We start from the raw sequence: 18,568 nt of genomic DNA on the forward strand, positions 1-18,568 counted from the left end.
GTATTATTACAAAACTTTTTCTACGGTCGACCCTTGAAGGGTATCTTTGGCAGACCCTTTTCCTTCTTAGAAAGGAAGCAGGCAATTTTTAGGTACTTCCTCGGTTACATTATATTATCTGGAATTGATGTCGATGACGTCACATCGTCGCTTAGTTACGGTGTGCAAAACAAGCATCACTAAGATATTATTATTAATAAATAAACTACAATTTATTTTTTCAGTGTTAAGGATTGATGTAAAGGTGTTGTGTTGTCATGCTGTTTATTATTATTATTGAAAATTCTATGTAAGGATCTGGGTTAGGTACGAATAGTATTGATTTTTTTGACAGAACTATTAAAGCGACACAGAACTACAGAAACAACAGAGCTTTTAACACCAAAATAAAATGAAGTAACGCTAATAAAACTGCAAACCGTACAGACGCAACAGGACGAGCGTGAGGGGGTGAAAGGGGAACGGATGGGGATGGGATGAGGTCCGGAGATAATTTGGCCGTGTAGTAAAAGGGATTGAAGGAGAGTTTAATAAAAATATTAGAGTTCTTTCTTATGTTGTACATTAATAGGACATATTATTCATTAAGACTTTTATCAGACGTTCAGAAATCGGAGGAGACTATCTGACATAAATTGCTAAGATATTATATAACCAAAAACGATATGCCACGAACGAATTCTTTCGTATTTTGGCCACTGCGAAGGGGTAATGAGAGCCTGGAGAAATTGATCGTAGTTGGGAACACAAATGGCAAGCGAGGCGAGGCCGATCTCCTACCGACCGAATAAGACTCCAGGTCTCCGAGGCTTAGCTCCGTCATCAGGGCAGCGATAGACAGAAGCCGATGGAAACAAATAGCTCGCTCCAAGTGTGGACCACTTGCTGATGACCACAATCCTGAGGGAGCGACTAGAGAATGAGAGGGTATAAATTAAAAGTCAAATAAATAAACATTTTTATAATAAGATGGACCGACGATCTGGTCGAGATCGCCGGAATACGTTGGATGAGAGCAGCGCAGGGCCGGACTGGAGGTAAGACTGCATACTACTTACCTTCCCAAAATTTGTCATTCACACAAGATTATATTTTTGTCTGGTGTTTTTATTGTGTGTGCGCTCTCCCTTTATAGAAGGTTCATACCTGTGACCTACGATTTCAGCATATCATGTGCTGCTTTTGATAAGGATTTCAGGAATTGGTAGCGCCAATTGGGATTAAAGACAGTATTTATTTATTCAATATAGACACACCAACAAGCTGTTCTAAACTATACATATATAAGAAACAATATGAAATGGAACATTATGAACAAAATAGCCTTCTTACAGGTATGTACAAATCTTCTACAATTTTTTTTATAATGACCGAAAAAAAAAAGCTTGTAGCTCATCTTATATGTCTTATTATATCTCCCTTTATCTTCTCTCTTCAAAAGTACATTTAGTTATAACACAACTAAGTGCTGGAACAATATACCGCTACCTTTCAAAGCCTCCTTATCTGTTAATTCCCTTTGATTAAAAATGAAAACATATCTATTAAATGAATATCGAAGTCAGTATACCAGCATTAGTCGCGGTCAAAGAGATTAGGAGCTTTTTGTGTTGTTTTATTTTATTATTTGTCATTATTAGGTATTATTTTGTTTTAATTATAATAACTTTTTATGTGTTTGTTCTTGTTTTTAAGTTTAGTTTAGTAGTTATTTATTTTAAAGTTTAGTAAGTATAGTCCTACTAATATTATAAATGTGAAAGTTTGTATGTCTGGATGTATGTTTGAACTTCTTTAACGCAAACACTACTGAATGGATTTTGATGAAACTTTGCAATAATATAGCTTACACACCAGAATAACATATAGGCTATAATTTATAAAAATATTGTGTGAATTATCTTTACATTTAAATAAAATTGGACTGAATGTTTGTAATATTAAAATAACCGTTTTTTACTAAATGTATATTATGAATACATATACACCAAAATAACATTTTTTACAATTTTTGTCTGTCGGTCTGTCTGTCTGTTTGTTCCGGCAAATCCGGCGACTTTTATTGGCAGGTAGCTGATGTAATAAGGAGTAACTTAGGCTACGTTTATTTTATAAAAATAAAGCAATCCAAGAAACTGTCTAACTCTAAAAAAAAATATATGGCAAAACAACGTTTGCCGGGTCAGCTAGTAATAAATAATTTCATTTAAGCTAGGTGTCGCCCTTGAGGTTCATATGTCACGCGGGAGTCACAGAAGATCAGCGTCGCAACTTTTATATTTTTAAGTTATTTGTGGTTGTGTTAAAATAAATGTTTTTTTTCTTCTTTATTTCTTCATCTAGATGCTACCTCAACAAAAAGTAAACGTCAGTATAGTTACGTAACGTAACTCTTGGTACAACTGAATAATGAATACATTGAATTGTAATATCTGATCTTAAATACAATTTATCATCCGAAGCTCGACGTATTTCATTGTATCCGCCGTTTACCATATTGTTATAAATAAGTGTCGTCTGAAGGGCAGCGGAAACACTTTATAAATAATGAATCGAAAGTGACATATTCTGGAGCGATAGATAAAGTCGATTGTGACATGTCACGTTATAAATGTCGACTGGATAGTATTATTATCGTTAGAATCATGAAACAATTTTGTAGATTGATTGACTGAGAATTTTTAGCAAAAATAATTCTGGAAATGTAGTTTATAGTCATGGAAATTAGATCAATAGGGATGTATTACCACCTGGCAAAAATTAAACGGGTTACGCTGTACCAACAACGCCAACCGTCCGCATGCCGCATGATCCGTAAATCTTGGTATATTTTGTTCAACTCTCATGTTGTGGCTTCATCTACAGGATATACTTTACAGTTGATAACATGCTCAACCCCAATATTTACATATTAGGAAATTGACTTGAGATGTCGCTCTTTCAATTCTAAATAGTGCGCTCGTCACCTTGAGACATAAGATGCCAAGTCTCATTTGCCCAATAATTTCACTAGCTATGGCGCCCTTCAGACTGAAACACAGAATGCTTACACATTACTACTAGCCGACATCCGGTGCAAAGGAGGTAAATGAATACAGGCATATGTTTAAGACATTTCTCCACAAAGCTTTTGATCTTAATTTATTTAAGATTACAAAATTAGTGATGATTTTGATGATCACATAAATGACCTGAAGTGCAGTGAACTTTATACTAATCTTCCATCTACGATCCATCAGGTAATTATATATTTATTTATGTATCATTAATTAATAAAAAATATTTAAATAAATGTTATTTAGGTATAAGTATATCAATAATTCGAAAAATAAATAAAATTCTAGTAGGCTTCATAAGATACAAAATTGATTTTAAGGGTAAATGTATGCACTATTTGTTTATCAGAGTTGATACTAGAAATAATACTTAGGTATCTTTGTGAAGTCGATTGATTATATTATAACGATTTTATAATTAGAATTGACCCCTGCGAATCTTATATGACTTTTATTGTGACTCAAATAAGCTGTTTTGAATATAACCTACGATATTGACAAGCATTGTGTTTATAAATTTTATTTATCTGTATAATTTTGAATAATACCAACATCAGAATTCAGCTTTTTAAACAACAGTCTTTGTTAGGTTCCCTTGATGTTTTGCATGAGCGAAGTTTTAAAAGTCAATCAATTCAACAATCCTATGCACTTTTAAGGGTGCGCCAAGATTCTAGTAAAAGCTGGGCGAATTCAGGCAGGGGGGAAAGTTTTTGAAGTTATAATTCTTTTGGCGCGATGGAGAAAAATGATAATAATGAATTTTTTAGATGCGCGCGCACACCGACACCTGTATTCTACATCGTGAAGTTAGTTCTAGGTGGCATGAAATTCGATAACTATGTTCAAGTTTTATATTCAAGTATTTTTATATTGAGAACACGTGTTTCGTAATAGTACAATTAAACAGTGTGAATAAATAAATATTATTTTGGTGTTTTTATTAAATCAATTTCATATACGACGGTGATAGTATTTACTAGATAATAATTTATTAGTATATCTATATATAGCGAATATTAGTGATAAAACTGATTTGAATAAACTGTTTTGAGTGCATATTATATATATAGTGCATAGATTTGAGGTTAATTGTCGGTATGTATAATTTATTTACATCGTTAATTAAAACTTATTACATCATTATCGAAAAGATTTTTTTCCGTTTTGTTTATTTCTGGTATATTAACAAATTTTATGTACGAATAAAAAAAAATATTAATTTTCTATACTTGTTTACATTAACCTTAAATGCTGAGTGTTTATACTATCTTTGGTCTTAACTATTTGTTAAAATTTGGCTTATTTTTCCATACGCCAAAGAAGTATAACTTCTAACGTAAATAAAAATAACGTAATAAAAGAGTGTGTGTACTTATGTGCACGATAAGTACACATAAGTACACACTCTTTTTTTTCTTTATTTATTTAGGGGATTTTATATGTATGGACATGTCAGTTCTATTATAATAAGCACATTCACACTAAAACAAAAGAAAAAAAAATCTTAACTAAACAAACTAAAAAAAAATTTATAAAAGGAAAAGCAAGTTATACAGTCTTCAACAAATAAGACTAATAGATTCAAACAGGGTTATGGCATCCTTAGATGCTAGACGGGCAAGTATATTTACAAACATGCCCGTATCAAATCTGTTCAAAACCATAAGTCCTACAATTTCGTCTCCACTAGACCGAAATCGGACATATTCATTTAATAAGTGTTCAACATCCTCAATTATTATTCTACATGAATCACATAGAGGTGACTCCGTAATTTTCATGAAAAATTTAAACTTATTCAAAGGCATGCGTCCGGATCACAGTCTGGGGGGAAAAATTAGGCAAGGCGGCTCTGGTTAGGATTTTTCTTAACAATTAGGAATGAGATGAGCAGGACGTTCAGCTGATGATAATTGATACGCCCTGCACATTACAAAGCAGTTCCGCTGAGGATTCTTGAAAAACCCAAAAATTCTGAGCGCACTACAATTGCTCTCGTCATTGTTTAGACATCGTCGTTCGAGTTTATCAACGATAAGTCATTGATAAAATCTTGTATACTTTATTCAACTCTCAGACTGTGGCTTCCCGTGAGTCCACATACTTCATAAAATATAGTATTTAAAATTAAAATGAGTAACTTAGCTTACTTGTATCATAATATACTATTATTAACTAATCATGCCGTATATGTTATATAATTTTCATTAATTTTGTACGGCATAATATGTAAGTCCATCATTGCCTAGTATTGGCAAATGCTTGTATAGACTTCTCTCATAAAAACTAAATGGTTCTTGCCGTTTCTTCAATTTCATGTTTTTTTTTAAATGAAAATAAGGGACGAGACGAGCAGGACGTTCAGCTGAAGGTAATTGATACGCCCTGCCCATTAAAATGCAGTGCAGCAGAAATAGGTGCCGTTGTGGCACCTACCCATGATTATGGGTAGGTACAACAGGCAGATAGGTATCCTGTGCAAAGGAGCCTCCCACTGGTAAAAGGTAGCGTTAAAGTAAGTTCATCACACTTGCCTTCACTTGAGCTCAGACAATGAGCAACAACAATTATTTTTCCCGCGTTAAAGTGTTCATTTGTTTTTTTTTGCATTTGGAAGCCAGTTTGGTAAATTTAAATAAATCCTTTGTAGACATACCTCCCTGGACTTACGTTTCGGAGTTAAAGATCGCTCCATTTTTAAATTACTTACACGACAGATATGGATTTTCAAACAACTATTGCCGGCCGCTGCTCGCTTGTATTTGGCCAGTACAGAATTTTTGATTTAACTCGCAGAAGGTTGTCAAAATAATACTCAATTTTTTTCAAAACTTGTTTGGGAAAACAAGCATATTTATTTATCACTACATATTATAAAACAAAGTCCTCCGCCGCGTCTTACTGTCTGTCTGTTTGCGATAAACTCAAAAACTAGGTACTGCACCGATTTTCATGCTGTTTTCACCAATGGATAGCGTGGTTATCGAGGAAGGATAAAATATATAATTTGTTAAGTTCATGTTTACATTTTTGTTCACATTAACGATATGGAGGTGTCGGAAAAAAATAAGCCGTCTGAAAGCTTTCAACGAAAACGTTGTCTAAACGCTTTGACATATAACAAAATAATGTATGGTGGAATTGTGTATCTTACATAAAAAATCCGCGATGGCATATGTCTATCTCGGATAGCATACTATATAAGTTGTAATATTTTAAAAAATTTGGCAATTATAAAGCAGTCAATGTAAAAGCTGTTTACATAAATACGATATTAATCCTTATCATTTTATTAGTACTAGAGATACGTTTTTGTTTCATATTTAACTCATTAATATTTGATTACTTTGATCGATGTTTTGATAATAGTATATTTTTTTTTCAATTAAGCATGATAATACGATTTATGTCGTTTAAAAAAAAAACACATACTAGATCTCGTTCACACCATCATATATTTTTTTTAGTTTTATCATATTTTAGAAGTTACAGGGGGGACACTTTTTACCACTTTGGAAGTGTCTCTCGCGCAAACTATTCAGTTTTGAACAAAATTATATTAAAACGTCAGTTTCAAGAACTTTGAAGACTTATCCATAGATGCCCATTCGTATAGGTTTGATGAAAAATAAATTTTGTGTTTCAGTTCTAAGTGTGTGTTCTAACCCCCAATTTATTGTTTTTTTATTTCTATTATTGTGTGAAAATTTTAATGCGGAATATATCTACTTACCAAGTTAACAACAGTATAGTTCTTATAGTTTCAGAAAAAAATGCCTGTGACATACGGACGGACAGACAGAATGATATGACGAATCTATAACGGTTGCCATTTGGCTACGGAACCCTAAAAATCTCTTCCAATCAATCTGCTACACTCAACAACACAAAAACGGCATTTAGCTCCGCCCCGAGTCTTGGCGACTTCGTAAGGGCCGAGTCTCCACGAGTAAGACCCTCCTCGGATCTAATATCCTAAACACACAGAACAGTTTACAGAGATTAGAATAGCCTTGTGGGCGGGGCGCCGCGTATATGAGCGACGGACCATATTTCACCGAAGTTAGCTTCACCGGCTGACAGTCGCACTGATGAAAAAACGATGATTCTTGCCATCGATTGATATTTTTTTGCATACAAATACAAAAATACAAAAAAAATACAAAATCATTTATTTCGCACTTTTCATATACAAATTAACATTTTATACTGACCCCCACACTAGGCATTGCCTGTCTCGTGGGGGAAATAGTAGAGTTAACAGAAAATAAAGATATACAAGCGGCTAGTGACAACAAGCTGATTACTAAAATTTTACTAATCATATAAAGAAATAAAGTAACAGTAATAACTATACAAGTATTAATTGTGTGTATATGTGTTGTGTGTATGAAAGTGTGTGTATTGTGTATATGTATTGTGTGTATTTTTTTAGGATTGTACCTTAAGAAGATTTTCAGTTTCCATATAGGATAGTTGTATTAAATATTTTGATAGAAGCTCTTTAGCCTTGAAGATGGAGTGTTCTTTAAATTTACATAGCTGGACCAGTTTATTATAGATCCGGGGGTACAAAAAGGTTGGAAATAACGCGTGTATAAACTGTACGTGCCGATTATATAGTTAGCTAGGGTTGAGGCCTCCTTCATAAGTTCTGACTATGACAAAATATCATGTGTTATTTTGTTTTTACAAAATTAAATGTCAACCTAATATATTTGATTTCAATTTTATTTCCATCTGACCAGGGTTGTCAACAACCAGCGTAAAACCACCTTTGCACCAGTGGGAGACTCCTTTGCTTCTTTTCACTGCATTGTAATGGGTAGGGCGTATCAATAACCATCAACCGAACGTCGTGCTCGTCTCGTCCCTTATTTTCATAAAAAAAAAACGAAAGTAATTATAGTTTTACATAAGTAGTGCTTCTAATAATTAATTCAAACATTATATTAAATTATTACATTTGGCTTGGCATCGACTTCAAAGCTATCAATATGAAGCGCATGTAAATAATAGTATTTTATTAATATTAAAGGTTAAGGTTTGCATAAAAAGTGTATTAAATAAAATTTTTAGTTATTTGATAGTTTTCACTTTTTCAAGTCGGTATTTTTAAACGTAGTTTATTTTTCTACATTTTCTGGGATCATGTTGTAAAAGCATATTACATCGCCCAATAAAAGACTTTCTGACTTGACTATCTGAGTAGGTAATAACAACATAATATTTTTTACAAGTTTATGTTTGTTCCTCGTGTAAACATTATGACTGTCACAGTTTCTACCAAATTCCCTTGTGCTTATGAACATACGGAGCAGGATTTTGTGTTAAATTTAAATTTCATAATAAATTTTCATTTTTTTAGTTTGGTTTTTAATAAAAAGATTTTTTTTAAACTTCTATTTATTATATAGTATTATTATAGTATATAATATGGCATGGTATTATTGTATGGTAGGTATGCTGAGATGGTTTGGACTTGTCGAGAGAATGAATGAAGAACGATTGACGAAGAAAGTGTATAAGGCCAGTGTGAATGAAAGTGTTGGAAGGGGTAGTAACCTATGCGGACGTTTCAAGATCAAATCAGGGACGTCTTGAAAAAAGACCAGGTTAAGAGTACCCTAAACCGGAGAGCATGTATGAAAGGAATAATGAAAGTGGATGAAGCGAAACAAGTATGTAAGGATCGTAGCAAGTGGAAAGAAGTGGTCTCTGCCTACCACTACGGGAAAGAGACGTGATTTTATGTGTATGTTTTTTACATACTATTGAACTGTGATTAGTATATCTTTTAATTGACGTATCTATTGTGTTCCATTTTTAATATTACATAGCTGTAAGGAATCATAAATAAATAACTTTCATTGTTTATGAAAGATATTGAAATTTATGTAGGAAGAATACCGTCGCTGCAGGGAAAGATAATATCAAGGGCACTCCGGTCAAAGGGTCAGGGACTTAATATGATAACTTTTGTATAAATAGATTATTTAAAGATAGTTGTTTATATATCTATAATTAATTAACTATTAAAGTGGTGAGTGATCTGTGACTTGTTTTTATCGTCATTTGTTTTTGTCATTGACATTATTGTTAGTATTTATTATGTATTGTAATTAAAGTGAAATTAAAGTGAAACTTTTATTAGATCGTCTCAGATTTTTGTTTGTCTGTGTGTTGCATGTCGCGTGACGGTCGGGCGGCGCCTTTATTCGCATATTGGATGCAATTGCGTTCGGGTGGAAGAGCAGGAACTCCACACACTTCATAAAGGTTTTTTTTATTTTATGAAAATATAAAGCAAAATATATATATATATATTTCTATGCTGATATAAATACTATGTTATTTTGTGAAAAAAAGTTTCACTTGCATCATGGTTTCATAAAACCACACAATTGATTTTTTTTTTCAGATAGTTACACCAAAATGATAGTTACAATAAAACATGATATTGGTAAAACAAGAAATGGAGAAACGTGAAAATATGTTTGATGCACATAACAATGTTGAACAATCTTAGATAATAAAGTTAATGAAATAGTCAACCAAAATTTTTTATAAACAATTACTTGAACTACATTTCTATTAATAAAGAGACAAGTATAAATATAACTATAACGATATTATAATATATAACGATATAAGTTTTAATATAGAATAAGTAAGTTAAATAATTAATCTTGATATTTCAATGCATTTGATTCCGCTAAGATATTATATTAGGTACCTATACTATACCTATTGAAAGTTAGTAGTTTTTCCCCCTTATTCATAATAGTCTGCTAACTTAAAGCATTGCTAATTATCACTCTGTCTTCTTCTATTGACCTAAGTCAGAATGAGAAAAAACACTCCTAAGCGGCTGTTTAAAGTTAGCGGAGCATTATGTATAAGGGGGTTTATGTCTAACTTCGCACCGAGTTGAAAATGTTGCAGAGAAACTGCATTAAGTTTTGTGTGAAAATGTTAATGCAGTTCACCAAGTACATCTAGTTACCAAGTTTCAACAGTATTATAGTTTTGGTAAAAAGTGGTTGTGACATACACGGACAGATAAACAGACATGACGAACCTTTATGGGTTTCGTTTTTTGCCATTTGGCTGCGGAACCCTAAAAACTATCCAAAGCATGCCACGAAGAATTGCAGCAGTGATATCAGTCAGTGGAGGCTGCACTCGATTTTTTTTTGTTTTTAGTGTCTACAAGTAGATGAATGCATGTTTGAAGTTGGTATTTTTGTGATTTTTTTTATCTCAAACTAGCTGACCCTACAGACGTTGTTCTGTCTATATAATAAATAAAATAATGTTTTTATATGAATTTGTCAATAATATATCATAACATCAAAAATTACTTCGTAAAATATGCACCCTGCTGTCGTAATGAAATTGTTTCACAGCAGAACTGTCAAACCGTGCGTCAATTAATTCTCTCAAAGAAATTATGTATGGACACATCAAAGGAAAAACAAATTTGTTGTTTTTATTTAATTTAGGAGCATTTTCCTATTTATTCACCTTTTAAACCTTCTCTGGACTTCAACAAATAATTCAAGACCTAAATTTGCCAAATCGGTCCAGCCATTCTCGAGTTTTAGCGAGACTAACGAACAGCAATTCATTTATATAGATAATATAATATAGATAATTCAAAAATATTCGTAAATAGACAGGATTTTCCACGGTTACCAGTTTTCCCATTAACATTTAGTAAAGTGATTATAAATAGTATAAACATAAAAATATCAACACCTAAAATTGTGAATTACTATACATGTTAAGAGTAGTGTTCGAGCCAGTGCGTCGTAACGAGTAGCCTTTTAACTATACACAAAAACAGGAAGCAATTTATGCAGAGAATGCGCTGGTTGCAACTACAAAGTTCAAGATCTTTACTATATGGGATGCACAGAAGCTACCAAATTTATATATATAACTTGCTTATTATATGATTTGAATCAACATGACTAGAGGAGCTTTGGACCTCAGTGTGAAATATAAAAGTATAAGAGATCTGGACAATCTATTTTATTAGTTGTAATGACTATAAGCAACAAAATATCCGCAATTTCACGGCGGTATGATTTAATGGGGTTTAGTTCTAATTTATTTTTAATACAATAGGAGTTATTAAGGTCACCCTGAAGCATAGCAGCGTCAGCAGATGATTTAACAGTCATAAATATCTTCATGTCATTGGCGAAGCAGAGGAGATCAAAATATCTGATGCAACCTGGGATATCATTTATAAATACGCAAAACAGGAGAGGACCTAAAAGGGAGCCCTGTGGGACTCCACTTGGTATTACAACCCAACTAGATATATAATTGCTTATAACAACCGCTTGAGATCGATTCTCTATATACGAAGAAAACCATCTTAGGAAATTTCCTCTAACGCCCATTTTATATAATTTTTGCAAGAGAATCTTGTGATCTATTCGGTCAAAACATTTACTGTAATCAGTATATATTACGTCTACCTGACGTCCTGACTCCATAGCATGTGTGACATAATCATTCAGAAGCACCAAATTAGTCACCGTCGATCAACCTTTCAAGAAACCATGCTGACAGCACATAAAGGAGTTTTTAAATGCTGCGTGAACTTGATCGTTTACTAATCTTTCGAAAACCTTGGCTATGATACATAATTTTGATGGGTCTGTACTTGACAACTTCTGAAGTAGAACCTTTCTTGTGAATAGGTGTTACAAATGCTTGCTTCCATATATACGGGAATTTCATACAACTTAGTGATTTTTTAAACAAATAGGCTAGTTGAATGGCTACTGATCTGGAAAGAAGAAGAAAATAATAAGAAGAATTTAATAAGAAGCAGTGGACTCATTCCACCAGCAGATTTTGAGGGATCTAGTTGACATAATATCTTGGTTATAATTTTTAAATCAATATTTAATGAATAAAGGTCAAAATTTGATGCAAAATTACTTATTTCCAGTTCAGATACATAATTGAATAAGTTCTCTTCAGTTTTGTCTAGAAATGTAGTATAAAAATATTCTGAAAATGCATTACAAATGTTGTCGCCAGATGAGAGTTTTTTGTTATAAAATTTAACATTGCTGGTAAGCCATTCGATTTTGATCTAGACAAAAAAGTCTAGAAGTATTTCGCATTCTGCCCAATGGAGTTTTCTACTGACTCGATATATTTTTGATAACACTCGTTTTCTACAGTCTTGACACAATCTCTTAATAGTTTATATGATTCTAGACTACTAAGGTTCCCGTAAATTTTGTATTTTCGGAAATATTTAAATTTTTCTTTGATAATCTTTTTATGTGTACCACAACGTCGCCTATTTCTGCCGTGAAGCGTGATAGTGAAAGTGATATGTAAACATTACTGTGTTTCGGTCTGAAGGGCGCCGTAGCTAGTGAAATTACTGGGCAAATGTTACTTAACATATTATATCTCAAGGTGACGAGCGCAATTGTAGTTCCGCTCAGAATTTTTGGGTTTTTCAAGAATCCTGAGCGGCCCTGCGGCCTTAATGGGTAGGTATCATTTACCATCTGAGCTGAACGTCCTGCTCGTCTCGTCCCTTATTTTCATTAAAACAAAACAATGCGCAAAGGGTAAAAATAAATGTGGTTGGAAATACCGGGGAAAAAGATCGCGCAGGCGTTCTCCAACAAGATGTACCGACCAAATTAAAGAATCAAAATTCTCCACGGGTGACCACTCCAAGACGGGTTACCTTCCATAAAATATGGTCGAGGGAGGCGATGGCTGGCCCATGCGTCATGCTCGTGAACGGGTGCGATTTGTGGTGGCAGGATTATCCTGTAGCCGGAAACTCTGCATCATGGTTTTAAAATATAAAATATTAAAATAAAAGAAAATTTCCTTGACCTGCATGAATAAAGTGATTTTGATTTGATTACCCTAAGAGATTGAGTTATCAAAAGATAACTGTTTGTAAAAATATAATATTAATTATATATAACATTAATTACAAGTTTAAGCAGAATTGTCAAATTGTAAGTAGAGGTATTTGGTGAGAATTTCATGATATCTAGATTGAGATTGTTTTTTGTTGTTTGCTCGAGTTCTCGTGACAGGCTTCGCGTCATGCTCGCTTTAATTTCACTGCTTGTGGCGGCGACATGGGACGGGTCGTACCCTTCCCTAAAATATGGTAGAGTGAGGCGATGGCTGGCTCGTGCGTCATGCTCGTGAAAGGGTGCTGATTGTGGTGGCAGGATGATCCTGTTCCCGAGAGCTCTGTTTCAGATTCGTAAAAGTTATTATGCGTGGGTAACACTGAAAATGTTTAGAACTGGCCAGTTAGCAACATTGCTAATGAAAACTTTTTTTGAATTTCAATTTTAGAACTCTTTGGTAACCTAATATTGCATTCATTTGTCATTTGTTTTTGTGAATTGGTGGCAAATCTAAAACTCTTGTTACACGTGAAAATGAACCTAACGCGAGAAAATATTCGGTCAATGATTGACTTTCGTTGTGGGCTTACTCAACAACAAAGCTATGATAGGCTGCGATTAGCATTTCTTAATGAAGCCCCATCTCGTGCCACTATTTACAATTGGTTTAACGAGTTTAAACGTGGACGTTTATATGATGATCCGCGTGAGGGTCGTCCTTTAACAGCAACTACTGAAGATAACATCAGTGCTGTGCGACGCATGATAGAGGAAGATAAGAGAGTGACCTATCAGCAGATGCGGGCAAGCCTAGGCAATGGTACGACTCAAGTTCAAAAAATATAACACGAACATTTAGACGTCAGGAAGCTTTGTACCAGATGGATTCCCCATAATTTTATATATTTCTCAGTGGTTCCATCGAATGCGACGATGTGTAGAGAGCAACGGAGATTACTTCGAAAACCAATAAAATTATTGGTAACTTTCTAGATTAAGTCGTGTTTCATTTTCTAAACATTTTCAGTGTTACCTATGTATAATATATATTTTTTTAATATATATAATCCCTTATAAAACGCTCACAGAATACCTTTATTTGTTTACGGTGTGTGTGGATGATGCACTGTACTCAATAGCTTTTGTTTTGTATTCATTTACATATTTTACTTTTTTGACTTACTCGTGTAAGGCATTGACTATTTGACGTTTGAGTATGTTTGTTGCATCATTTTACATATTATATTGTAATTGAAATGAATAAATAAGAAATATTTTTTTTGACATTTATAAGTGTCATTTCCTTGACCTACATGAATGAAGTGATTTTGATTTGATTTGATTTGTCACATACCTAAATCCACTTTCCTTTGATCTTATACCAACTCTGCGCAAAGATAAGGTTTTGCCCGCCTAGGTTTATAACATACGACGATATTGTAGCTAATGGTATCTCAGAGGTGTGTAACAATGTATAATCAACCTGACAATTTCAATTGGCTATAGAAATATCTAAGCCCGCCCAACGACGCCATCACAAGCAATGACGTTACAGGGAGTATGGCAAAGCCTGTCACAAGAACACAACCATAAAGAAATGTGTGAGAGACCTGAACTTTGTACAGCGCGATGGTTATTATTAATTATAATTATTTCGAAAATGAAATGTTTGTTTTATTTAAAATGTAGAGAGAGATTTTACATAAGTGGTATTTATGTAAACAGTTTATCTTGTACGAAAGAAATTTCCCCCCTTCGAGTTTGGTAATACTGGTAGAAGTATTATTGACAACATTACCGTCAATTAAAGTCTCATAACCACATGTTGATGATGCTGCAATTCGCTGGCAGGAATCAGGTCGAACAGCTCTGGAACACTCCCGTAGATTCACTGGATCGTGGAAACACAATATGCTACTTCTACCAGTTACAGACAGTTTTACGAGGACAAACATTTACCAGATTCAGTGTTCCCGAACCGATACGACTCAAGAACCTTCAAGCATAGAGAATAATAAGCCTTAAAGACGGGCAACGCATATCATGACTTGGTTTTGCAGATGTCCTTAGGCGGTTACCTCATCACATTCCATCAGGTCTCATGCCCATTTGCCCTACCTACCTGTATTATTTTAAATAAAAGTTTGTTTTATTATTTTGAGGTTTTATTTAAGTAAAAATATATAGAGCTACGGATGGTGTCTTCTGTTAACAGTTAAATGCAGTGACAGATGTCATAGAGGTGGGATTTGAGACATAGGTAAATGACAGCTACGTTAATAAATAATAAAAGTGAAAAGTCAGTAGTAAATGCTCTTATAGACATATTTTGTAACTTTGGCATACCTGGCGAAATAGTGTCAGACCATGTGCCATTCGACTCAAAGGAATGCAGAGATTTTGCATCTGTTTGGGGGTTTAAGTACCAAGCAAGCTTAGGTGGTTAGTGATCACAACACCAGAGTGGTCAGAGCTTTTCTAGTATTTTAGGAAGATGACGCTCTTTCCCCGTACCCATGTCATATTGTCCTGGAAACAACAACCTGAAAAATAATAGTGTGTAGTAACGAAACATGTCCAGATGATGTATATGATATTTGTTTGCAATGCTGCAATAATAATATTCATTGGGCTGGTATCGGGACAAATAGCTGTTGGCAACACTCCCCATGATAAATGCTGTACAAGATACACAATGAAGCGAAAGTTCTACGCCACACCAAGCAGTCTAATCATTCTGCATTTAAAGAGCTCTGTGTTAGTCATAATCAAATGGTTCAAGCATAAGTCATCTGTTTTCTCAATTTATTCCTTTCGAACACTTGTCGATTGTTATTTACATCACTATTAACCCTTTGCTACTCGATTCTTCTACGATTCAATTCCATCAATTTCCGAGCGATTTCTCGCGCGAAAGAATATCTTTGCGTCTTATTTTACGTGTAGCAAAATAATGGTTATAGTTAAGACGAATTCAGTTTCAGATGTGTCTGAAAGCTATCAATACAAGCTACAGGAGCATGAATAAATTATTCATATTGTGTTTTATTTTATTTTACACACACGACACAAAGTTGAAGAAACCATTTCATTTTAGAATAAAGGTAAGTATTTTGAATAAAAACAATTTGTTTTATTTATTTTTTACGGAAAAGGAGCACAAACGAGCGTACCTGGTGTTAAGTGATCACCGCCGCCCATATTCGCTTGCAACACCAGAGGAATCACAGTTGGCTCTTAAGGGGCAAGGTGTACGCGCTTTTTTGAAGGTACCCATGTCGTATCGTCCCGGAAATACCGAACAAAGAAGCTCATTCCACAGCTTTGTGGTACGTGGAAGAAAGCGCCTTGAAAACCGCACTGTGGAGGGCCGTCACTCATCCAGATGGTGGGGATGATATCCTAAATTATGGCGTGTCGTGCGAAGGTGGAACTCGGCGGCACGAATCAGGTGAAACAGCTCTTCGGAACACTCCCCGTGAAAAATGGGGTAGAAGACACACAATGAAGCGACGCGGACGTCTCTACGCAACGCCAAGTGAACCGACCAAAATAAGGCATTGCCGACCTTTGGTGTACGCGCTTAGAGTATAGCTGCTTATTTATTAGAGTTTATGATTTTATAATCAATTGAATATGTCCATTCTGAAAAAAAAAACTAAAATAGACATGGTCTCATAGTAATAATTTGAGATATTCATTCAGGAATACTAAGAAGAATTCCTTTACCTTGATCAATCTTGAAGTGCAAGATCGCTTGTGTATTATCATAAAAATAGAATGTAACTAAAAAACTATGGGATAAAATAACTACTGAAATATATATCACCATAAAATTTTTCAAGTAAAGTAAACATAATATTATTTCAATATATTCCAAAATAAATAAACAATAAAAACCGACAAAGGAAAAGATGCTCCAAAGCCCTTATCAATTTCAATGGACGCTATTTCAAGTCGAATTTATCTCAACAAATACTATTTATCATACTAAGACAGCTAATGTCTAAGATAAATAGTCTTGTTATATTTAAAAAATAGCAACTTAACTACCAAATACTGCGAATAACTTCGGAAAAAAAATCTGCGCACTTTAGGGACCTTTACATCAAGTTCGTTGATAATTTTACACACAAATTACGCTGAAGCTCATCAACATAGAGTTAATAGTCACGTGAATGTCGAGGCAATCTAGCTCCTTGGCAACACTGATATAATAAGAAGACTAAAACGTACTAAACCATTTGTCTCAAAACTCAAATAAGTTAGGTCTAGTGCTAGTGAAATAGTGTAAAACAATATTTGTTTTTAAAAAACAAATCGACACGTGTTTCGCCTCTACACGAGGCACGAGGACGTGTTGACTCACCAAAATCTGGCACGAGACTATAGTGATATTATAAAAGACACAGGAGCAAAGTGACTGTTTTGTCTCTATTGAGACAAAAAGAAAAGTGATTGGACAAATCCTTAGTTAAAGTAGTATTAGATACTTACTAGCCTAAGTTAAGGCTAAGGAGAGATTGATTGTAATTCCTAATAAGTGTAATGTAAGCGGCATGTTTCCATAAATACCTATTAGCGTATTAACATTTTGAATATTTCGTAAAAGCCTTATTTTATTTGTGCACAAGTAGAAGACACATACATAAGACGTAGCTTAGTAAACAAACAAACTGCGATAAGGGTATGTTTTTCGCGCAAATAAATCCAAAAAGCACAATGCGCATGGCTGACACTTAATTCAATTATTAAAATGAAGATTTGAATTAAAATTTATTTTACTGATACTTCCGTTGTTACACTATTTGTTGCAAACAACAGGCAACGCTGTTGTGATTCCTCTGGTGTTGCAAGAGAACATCGGCGGTGATCACTTAACACTAGGTAACTCGAACGCTCGTTTGTCCTCCTTTTCAATTTCAATTTTTTGTAAAATATAGAAATAGTGCATTACTCTGTAATCACTTACTATAATAATGTTATCCAAATTACTCTGTACAATAATTATACTTTGCAAGTATATTGCCAACACTTGCTTGCCATTGCCAATGCTTTTGTTTAGATAATAAAGAAACTCAGTACTAAATAATTATTTATTAATCCATACTAAATAACATAATAAATCAAAGAGCATCTCTATTATAAAATCTTAAAACAAAAATATACCTAATACTAGATGTAAACTAAATAAAAGTACAAAAATAGTTTCAGATAAATACTTTGTATTTAACATATATATAACAGTTATCTTTGCGATAAGACGGAGTTTTAGAATTGAAAGTATATTTATATATACTGCTATAGACTTGGAATATACTAGAATATAGACAACTTGACAGCCCAATATTAGCTGTCTTATGGTATGTTCCGATATGCACTGCGACCACTGAAAAGTGCCATCACTAGAAAAAAACTTTTCGTCATGGACTGCCAGTAGGTATACTGCCGCAGTACTCTAGGGAAATATATGACGTCATAAATCGCCGCCACATTCTACTGTAGGCACTGGCGTTTTCGAGGTAAGGTACTCGCAGTACTTTGATCACGTGATCGGTCAAAACCAATCGAGTGCCTAAAGTTGTATAA

At 33.9% G+C, this 18,568-nt stretch overlaps 1 protein-coding gene across 2 annotated transcripts in view; it reads left to right on the forward strand.

Moving 5' to 3' along the window:
• LOC126965253 (uncharacterized) overlaps window positions 1-18,568 on the forward strand; it is a 148,687-nt gene that overhangs the window by 64,888 nt on the left and 65,231 nt on the right. The gene's annotated exons all lie outside the window — the stretch shown is intronic.

The sequence above is a fragment of the Leptidea sinapis genome, chromosome 7 (assembly GCF_905404315.1).
Source record: "Leptidea sinapis chromosome 7, ilLepSina1.1, whole genome shotgun sequence".
Taxonomy (NCBI): Eukaryota; Metazoa; Arthropoda; class Insecta; order Lepidoptera; family Pieridae; genus Leptidea; species Leptidea sinapis.